The sequence below is a fragment of the Vigna unguiculata genome, chromosome 5 (assembly GCF_004118075.2).
Source record: "Vigna unguiculata cultivar IT97K-499-35 chromosome 5, ASM411807v1, whole genome shotgun sequence".
Taxonomy (NCBI): Eukaryota; Viridiplantae; Streptophyta; class Magnoliopsida; order Fabales; family Fabaceae; genus Vigna; species Vigna unguiculata.
Window position 1 is genome coordinate 29,323,137 of NC_040283.1, and position 9,312 is coordinate 29,332,448.

Consider the following 9,312-nt stretch of genomic DNA (forward strand, 5'->3'; position numbering starts at 1 on the left):
TTGAATATATTCATATTTGTTCCTTTCAGTGGTTGGAATCCGGGGAGCACCTCTCTTGCCAACACTACCCCACCTACCTTGATATGTAACAATAAATAATTCCATGGCTTGTGTTTGACGAATTTGCTGCTCATCAACCGACCAAATGCATAATAAAGCATTGTCAACAAGCTTCCTTTTTAAACATGGAAGTTGGCGTGTTTCATTCACTTGTTTGTCCTTTTATTCCTATAAATGACATCACAAACTGTAGAAGAAAAACATTGACAAATAAAATTTCCATCATCTTTTTCTCTACTTGCTTTCTTTTCTTTATTTTTCCTTCCTTCTCCAGTTTCTATTGCTTCTTTTCTATTCTTTATTTTTCTGTTTGTCCTTCAGCCAATGTTGATTCTTACTGACTTGTCTTGGTGTCATAAATTTCAACTTCATTTTATGTCCATCATGCCTCAAATAAGGGGAACGCTCATCAGATTAAGTGTTTTAAAAACGAAGTCATGTCCATCCCAAAAGAAGACGGGAAGAGTCCATGGAAGCAATATCAGATTATACTTTTCTCACACCATTGCCTCGTACTGAATTTGATCCATGCTTGATTCGGATGAAAGCTTGGTGGTAACTCGAGTTTCTCCACCAATCTTTGGCTCACAACAATGTTATCTTCCGTAATCGAATGCAACTAAACATGGGTTGCCTTTGATTAAACACCTTGAATAATAACTTCCAATGTTATTCCAAATCTAGTGAGCTAGGCTCTGAATACCAAATGATGTGAATCTAGAGGGGTGAATTCGTGGTTTTAGATCTATCTAGGTTGGAATGCTAATAAGCAAGAAATTTGAGAAATTATTTAAAACTAGAAAATGGAAATAGTAAGAAGATGTAGTGGAAACTGATAGACGTCACACTTCCAAGAATGGAAGATAAGCTTAAGAGTTTAAACACACAAGGGGAGAAAGACCTGCGATAAAATCGTGGATTCTTGAATCTCTCAAGAACTTAGGAGAATCACTCTCACTAGATAGAAGAGATAAAACTCTGATAGGTTCTAAATAAAACCAAACCTGTTTCATTGATTAAAATGGTTCAGCTTATATAGAAGCTTTTACCAATGGAATTACAAAAGACACATATATTGAAAGTACATCCCATTTAAAACTATTAATGACCCACACTTAATGACTGATTGTAACTGATATTATGGCAACCCAAAGTCACCAAAAACATTCAGCCAGCATCCTTGGGTCTCCCAAAGGCTGATGACTAAGTTGCAATTGGGTCATCATTACAACTTGAAACAAAACTAAACCAGAGCCATTAATTGATTAAACCAAACATAATTTGGTAAGCCCATTTTACAATGAATTGGATCATATTTAAACAAACTAATAACTTCAAAAATTAAAAATAAACTAACTGTAGCAAAGTGGTGCGTTAGTACTTTTCCATTTGAGTTATGACGTGATTCATATCACACCCTCCTTCTTTTGAGAGATTCGTCCCGAATCTTAGGGCTTTATTTTTCTGCTATTTCTAATATAAGTTTATTACGATCTTGTGAATGACTTCATTTTTCCACAACTTGACACTAATTCTCTTCCTACAGGATCAAATTCAACTTAATATATACATATTTGTTCCTTTCCAATGGTTGCAATCTGTGGAGCACCTCTCTTGCCGACACTACCCCACCTACATTGATATGTAACAATAATAATTTCCATGTCTTGTGTTTGATGAATTTCCTGCTCATCGGCGTACAAAATGCATAATAAAGCATTGTCAACAAGCTTCCTTTCAAACATGGAAGCTGATGTGTTTCATTCTTATCCTTTTGTTCCTGTAAAATGAAATAACAAACTGTAGAAGAAAAAATTGACAAATAAATTTGACCATCTTTTTCTCTACTTCCATTCTTTTCTTCATTTTCCCTTCCTTCTGCAGTTTCTATTGCTTCTTTTTTCTATTCTTTCTTTTTCTATTTCGTCGTTCATCCAATGTTGATCCTTACTGACTTGTCTTGGTGTCATAAATTTCAACTTCATTGTATGTCCCTCATGCCTCAAATAAGGGGAACGTTCATCAAGATTGAGTGTTTTAAACAAAGTCATGTCCATCCGAAAGAAGATGGGAAGAGTCCGTGGGAGCAATATCACATTATGCTTCTCTCACACATTGCCCCGTACTGAATTTGATCCATGCTTGATTCAGATGAAAGCTTGTTGGTAACTCGAGTTTCTCGGGCCAATCTTTGGCTCAATACATTGTTGTCTTCCGTAATCGAATGCAACTAAACATGGGTTGCCTTCGATTAAACCCTTGTATAATAAACTTCCATTGTTATTCCAAATCTAGTGAGCTAGGCCCTAAATACCAAATGATGTGAATCCAGAGGGGTAGATTCGTTTTATGGATCTATCTAGGTTGGAATGCTAATAAACATTAATTTGAGAAATTATTTAAAACGAGAAAATGGAAAGAGATAAGAAGATGTAGTGGAAACTGATAGACGTCACACTTCCAAGAATGGAAGTTAAGCCTAAGAGTTCAAACACACAAGGGAAGAAAGAACTTCGATAAAACTCGTGGATTCTTGAATCACTAAAGAATTAGGAGAATCACTCTCACTAAGATAGAAGAGATAAATGCTAATATTTTCTCAATAACCCAACCTGTTCATTGATTAAAATGGTTCAGCTTATATACAAGCTTTTACCATTGGAATTACGCAAGACACATATATTGAAATTACATCGCACTTAAAACTATTAATGATCCAACAACTTAATGACTCATTGTAACTGAAATCATGGCAACCCAAAAGTCACCAAAACAATTCAGCCAAGCATCCTCTAGGTCTCCCCAAAGGCAATTAGGTCATCATTACACTTGAAATAAAACTAAACCAGAGTCCATTAATTGATTAAACCAAAACATAATTTGATGAGCCAATTTTACAATGGATTGGACCATATTTAAACAACTAATAACTTCAAAAACTAAAAATAAACTAACTGCAGCAAAGTGGTGCGTTAGCACTTCTCCATTTGAGTTATGACGTGATTCATATCACACCCTCCTTCTTCGAGAAGATTCGTCCTGAATCTTGGGCTTTATTTTTCTGCTATTTTAATAATAAGTTTATTACGATCTTGTGAATGACTTCATTTTCCACAACTTGACACTAATTCTCTTCCTCCATGATCAAATTCAACTTGAATATTTCATATTTGTTCCTTTCCAGTGGTGTAATCTGTGGAGCACCTCTCTTGCCAACACTACCCACCTACATTGATATGTAACAATAAATAATTCCATGTCTTGTGTTTGATGAATTTGCTGCTCATCAGCGTACAAAATGCATAATAAAGCATTGTGAACAAGTTTCCTTTTCAAACATGGAAGCTGATGTGTTTCATTCTTATCCTTTTGTTCCTGTAAATGAAATAACAAACTGTAGAGAAAAAACATTGACAAATAAAATTTTGACCATCTTTTTCTCTACTTCCATTTCTTTTTCTTCATTTTCCCTTCCTTCTGCAGTTTCTATTGCTTCTTTTTCTATTCTTTCTTTTCTATTTTCGTCGTTCATCCAATGTTGATCCTTACTGACTTGTCTTGGTGTCATAAATTTCAATTTCATTGTATGTCCCTCATTCCTCAAATAAGGGGAACGTTGATCAAGATTGAGTGTTTTAAAACAAACTCATGTCCATCCCGAAAGAAGACGGGAAGAGTCCATGGGAGCAATATCAGATTATAATTCTCTCACACATTGCCCGTACTGAATTTGACCCACGCTTGATTTGGATGAAAGCTTGTTGGTAACTCGATTTCTCCACCAATCTTTGGCTCACAACAATGTTGTCTTCCGTAATCGAATGCAACTAAACATGGGTTGCCTTTGATTAAACACTTTGAATAATAAACATCCATTGTTATTCCAAATCTAGCGAGCTAGGCCCTAAATACCAAATGATGTGAATCCAGAGGGGTAGATTCATTTTATGGAACTATCTAGGTTGGAATGCTAATAGGCAAGAAATTTGAGAAATTATTTAAAACGAGAAAATGGAAATGGATAAGAAGCTGTAGTGGAAACTGATAGACGTCACACTTCCAAGAATGGAAGATAAGCATAAGAGTTTAAACACACAAAGGGAAGAAGACCTTCGATAAAACTCGTGGATTCTTGAATCACTCAAGAACTTAGGAGAATCACTCTCACTAAGATAGAAGAGATAGAACTCTAATATTTTCTGAATAAAACACAACCTGTTTCATTGATTAAATGGTTCAGCTTATATAGAAGCTTTTACCAATGGAATTACAAATGACATATATATTGAAAGTACATCCCACTTAAAACTATTAATGACCAGCAACTTAATGACTGATTGTAACTGAAATTATGGCAACCCAAAAGTCACCAAAAAACATTCAGCGAAGCATCCTCAGGGTCTCCCATAGGCTGATGACTAAGTTGCAATTGATTCATCATTACAACTTGAAACAAAACTAAACTAGAGCCCATTAATTGATTAAACCAAAACATAATTTGTTAAGCCAATTTTACAATGAATTGGACCATATTTAAACAAACTAATAACTTTAAAACTAAAAATAAAACTAACTGCGCAAAGTGGTGCGTTAGTACTTCTCCATTTGAGTTATGGCGTGATTCATATCACACCCTCCTTCTTCGAGAAGATTCATCCCGAATCTTAGGCTTTATTTTTCTGCTAGTTCTAATATAAGTTTATTACGATCTTGTGAATGACTTCATTTTTTCACAACATGAAACTAATTCTCTTCCTTCAGAATCAAATTCAACTTGAATATATTCATATTTGTTCCTTTCCAGTGGTTGCAATCCGTGGAGCACCTGTCTTGCCAACACTATGCCACCTACCTTGATATGTAACAATAAATAAATCCATGCGTTGTGTTTGACGAATTTCCTGCTCATCAGCGGACCAAATGCATAATAAAGCATTGTGAACAACTTTCCTTTTCAAAGATGGAAGCTGTGTGTTTCATTCACTTGGTTATCCTTTTGTTCCTCTAAATGACATCACAAACTGTAGAAGAAAAAACATGGACAATAAAATTTCCACCATCATTTTCGCTACTTCCATTCTTTTTCTTCATTTACCTTCCTTCTACAGTTTCTATTGCTTCTTTTTCTAATCTTTCTTTTTCTATTTCGTCGTTCATCCAACGTTGATCCTTACTGACATGTCTTGGTGTCATAAATTTCAACTTCATTTTATGTCCCTCATGCCTCAAATAAGGGGAACGTTCATCAAGATTCAGTGTTTTAAAACGAAGTCATGTCCATCCCAAAAGAATATGGGAAGAGTCCATGGACCAATATCACAGTATACTTCTCTCACACATTGCCCCGTACGGAATTTGATCCATGCTTGATTCGGATGAAAGCTTGTTGGTAACTCGAGTTTTTCGGGCATCTTTGGCTCACAACATTGTTGTCTTCCGTAATCGAATGCAACTAAACATGGGTTGCCTTCGATTAACACCTTGTATAATAAACACCCATTGCTATTCCAAATCTAGTGAGCTAAGCTCTGAATACCAAATGATGTGAATCCCGAGGGGTAGATTCGTTTTATGGATCTATCTAGGTTGGAATGCTAATAAGAAAGAAATTTGAGAAATTATTTAAAACGAGAAAATGGAAATATATAAGAAGATGTACTGGAAACTGATAGACGTCACCCTTCCAAGAATGGAAGATAAGCCTAAGAGTTTAAACACACAAACGGAAGAAAGATCTTCGATAAAACTCATGGAGTCTTGAATCATTCAAGAACTTAGAAGAATCACTCTCACTAAGTTAGAAGAGATAAAACTCTAATATTTTATGAATAAAACCTAACCTGTTTCATTGGTTAAAATGGTTCAGCTTATATAGATGCTTTAACCAATGGAATTACAAAACACACAAATATTGAAATTACATCTCACTTAAAACTATTAATGGTCCAACAACCTAATGACTGATTGTAACTGAAAGTATGACATCCCAAAAGTCACCAAAAACAATTCAGCCAAGCATCCTCTAGGTCTCCCAAAGGCAATTAAGTCATCATTACAACTTGAAATAAAACTAAACTAGAGTCCATTAATTGATTAAACCAAAACATAATTTGGTGAGCCAATTTTACAATGAATTGGACCATATTTAAACAAACTAAGAACTTCAAAAACTAAAAATAAACTAACTGCAGCAAAGTGGTGCGTTAGTACTTCTCCATTTGAGTTATGACGTGATTCATATCACACCCTCCTTCTTCGAGAAGATTCGTCCCGTATCTTAGGGTTTTATTTTTCTGCTATTTCTAATATAAGTTTATTACGATCTTGTGAATGACTTCATTTTTCCACAACTTGAAAGTAATTCTCTTCGTCTAGGATGAAATTCAACTTGAATATATTCATATTTGTTCCTTTCCAGCGGTTGCAATCCGTGGAGAACCTCTCCTGCCAACACTACCCCACCTACCTTGATATGTAACAATAAATAATTCCATATCTTGTGTTTGATGAATTTGCCGCTCATCAGTGGACCAAATGCATAATAAGTATTGTGAACAAGCTTCCTTTTCAAACATGGAAGCTGGTGTGTTTCATTCACTTTCTTATCCTTTTGTTCCTGTAAAATGACATCACAAACTGTAAAAGAAAAAACATTGACAAATAAAGTTTCCACCATCTTTTTCTCTACTTCCTTTCTTTTTCTTCATTTTCCCTTCTTTCTGCAGTTTCTATTGCTTCTTTTCTATTCTTTCTTTTTCTATTTCGTGGTTCATCCAATGTTGATCCTTACTGACTTGTCTTGGTGTCATAAATTTCAACTTCATTTTATGTCCCTCATGCCTCAAATAAGGGGAACGTTCATCAAGATTGAGTGTTTTACAACGAAGTCATGTCCATCCCAAAAGAAGATGGGAACAGTCTATGGGAGCAATATCACATTATACTTCTCTCACACATTGCCCCGTACGGAATTTGATCCATGCTTGATTCGGATGAAAGCTGTTGGTAACTCGAGTTTTTCGACCAATCTTTGGCTCACAACATTGTTGTCTTCCGTAATCGAATGCAACTAAACATGGGTTGCCTTCGATTAAACACCTTGTATAATAAACATCCATTGCTATTCCAAATCTAGTGAGCTAGGCTCTGAATACCAAATGATGTGAATCCCGAGGGGTAGATTCGTTCTATGGATCTATCTAGGTTGGAATGCTAATATGAAAGAAATTTGAAAAATTATTTAAAACGAGAAAATGGAAATAAATAAGAAGATGTAGTGGAAACTGATAGACGTCACCCTTCCAAGAATGGAAGATAAGCCTAAGAGTTTAAACACACAAAGGGAAGAAAGACCTTCGATAAAACTCATGGAGTCTTGAATCATTCAAGAACTTAGAAGAATCACTCTCACTAAGATAGAAGAGATAAAACTCTAATATTTTATGAATAAACCCAACCTGTTTCATTGATTAAAATGGTTCAGCTTATATAGATGCTTTAACCAATGGAATTACAAACACACAATATTGAAATTACATCTCACTTAAAACTATTAATGGTCCAACAACCTAATGACTGATTGTAACTGAAAGTATGACATCCCAAAAGTCACCAAAAACAATTCAGCCAAGCATCCTCTAGGTCTCCCAAAGGCAATTAAGTCATCATTACAACTTGAAATAAAACTAAACTAGAGTCCATTAATTGATTAAACCAAACATAATTTGGTGAGCCAATTTTACAATGAATTGGACCATATTTAAAGAAACAAAGAACTTCAAAAACTAAAAATAAACTAACTGCAGCAAAGTGGTGCGTTAGTACTTCTCCATTTGAGTTATGAAGTGATTCATATCACACCCTCCTTCTTTGAGAAGATTCGTCCCGTATCTTAGGGCTTTATTTTTCTGCTATTTCTAATATAAGTTTATTACGATCTTGTGAATGACTTCATTTTTCCACAACTTGAAAGTAATTCTCTTCGTCTAGGATGAAATTCAACTTGAATATATTCATATTTGTTCCTTTCCAGCGGTTGCAATCCGTGGAGAACCTCTCCTGCCAACACTACCCCACCTACCTTGATATGTAACAATAAATAATTCCATATCTTGTGTTGATGAATTTGCCGCTCATCAGTGGACCAAATGCATAATAAAGTATTGTGAACAAGCTTCCTTTTCAAACATGGAAGCTGGTGTGTTTCATTCACTTTCTTATCCTTTTGTTCCTGTAAAATGACATCACAAACTGTAAAAGAAAAAACATTGACAAATAAAGTTTCCACCATCTTTTCTCTACTTCCTTTCTTTTTCTTCATTTTCCCTTCTTTCTGCAGTTTCTATTGCTTCTTTTTCTATTCTTTCTTTTCTATTTCGTGGTTCATCCAATGTTGATCCTTACTGACTTGTCTTGGTGTCATAAATTTCAACTTCATTTTATGTCCCTCATGCCTCAAATAAGGGGAACGTTCATCAAGATGAGTGTTTTACAACGAAGTCATGTCCATCCCAAAAGAAGATGGGAACAGTCTATGGGAGCAATATCACATTATACTTCTCTCACACATTGCCCCGTACGGAATTTGATCCATGCTTGATTCGGATGAAAGCTTGTTGGTAACTCGAGTTTTTCGACCAATCTTTGGCTCACAACATTGTTGTCTTCCGTAATCGAATGCAACTAAACATGGGTTGCCTTCGATTAAACACCTTGTATAATAAACATCCATTGCTATTCCAAATCTAGTGAGCTAGGCTCTGAATACCAAATGATGTGAATCCCGAGGGGTAGATTCGTTCTATGGATCTATCTAGGTTGGAATGCTAATATGAAAGAAATTTGAAAAATTATTTAAAACGAGAAAATGGAAATAAATAAGAAGATGTAGTGGAAACTGATAGACGTCACCCTTCCAAGAATGGAAGATAAGCCTAAGAGTTTAAACACACAAAGGGAAGAAGACCTTCGATAAAACTCATGGAGTCTTGAATCATTCAAGAACTTAGAAGAATCACTCTCACTAAGATAGAAGAGATAAAACTCTAATATTTTATGAATAAAACCCAACCTGTTTCATTGATTAAAATGGTTCAGCTTATATAGATGCTTTAACCAATGGAATTACAAAACACACAAATATTGAAATTACATCTCACTTAAAACTATTAATGGTCCAACAACCTAATGACTGATTGTAACTGAAAGTATGACATCCCAAAAGTAACCAAAAACAATTCAGCCAAGCATCCT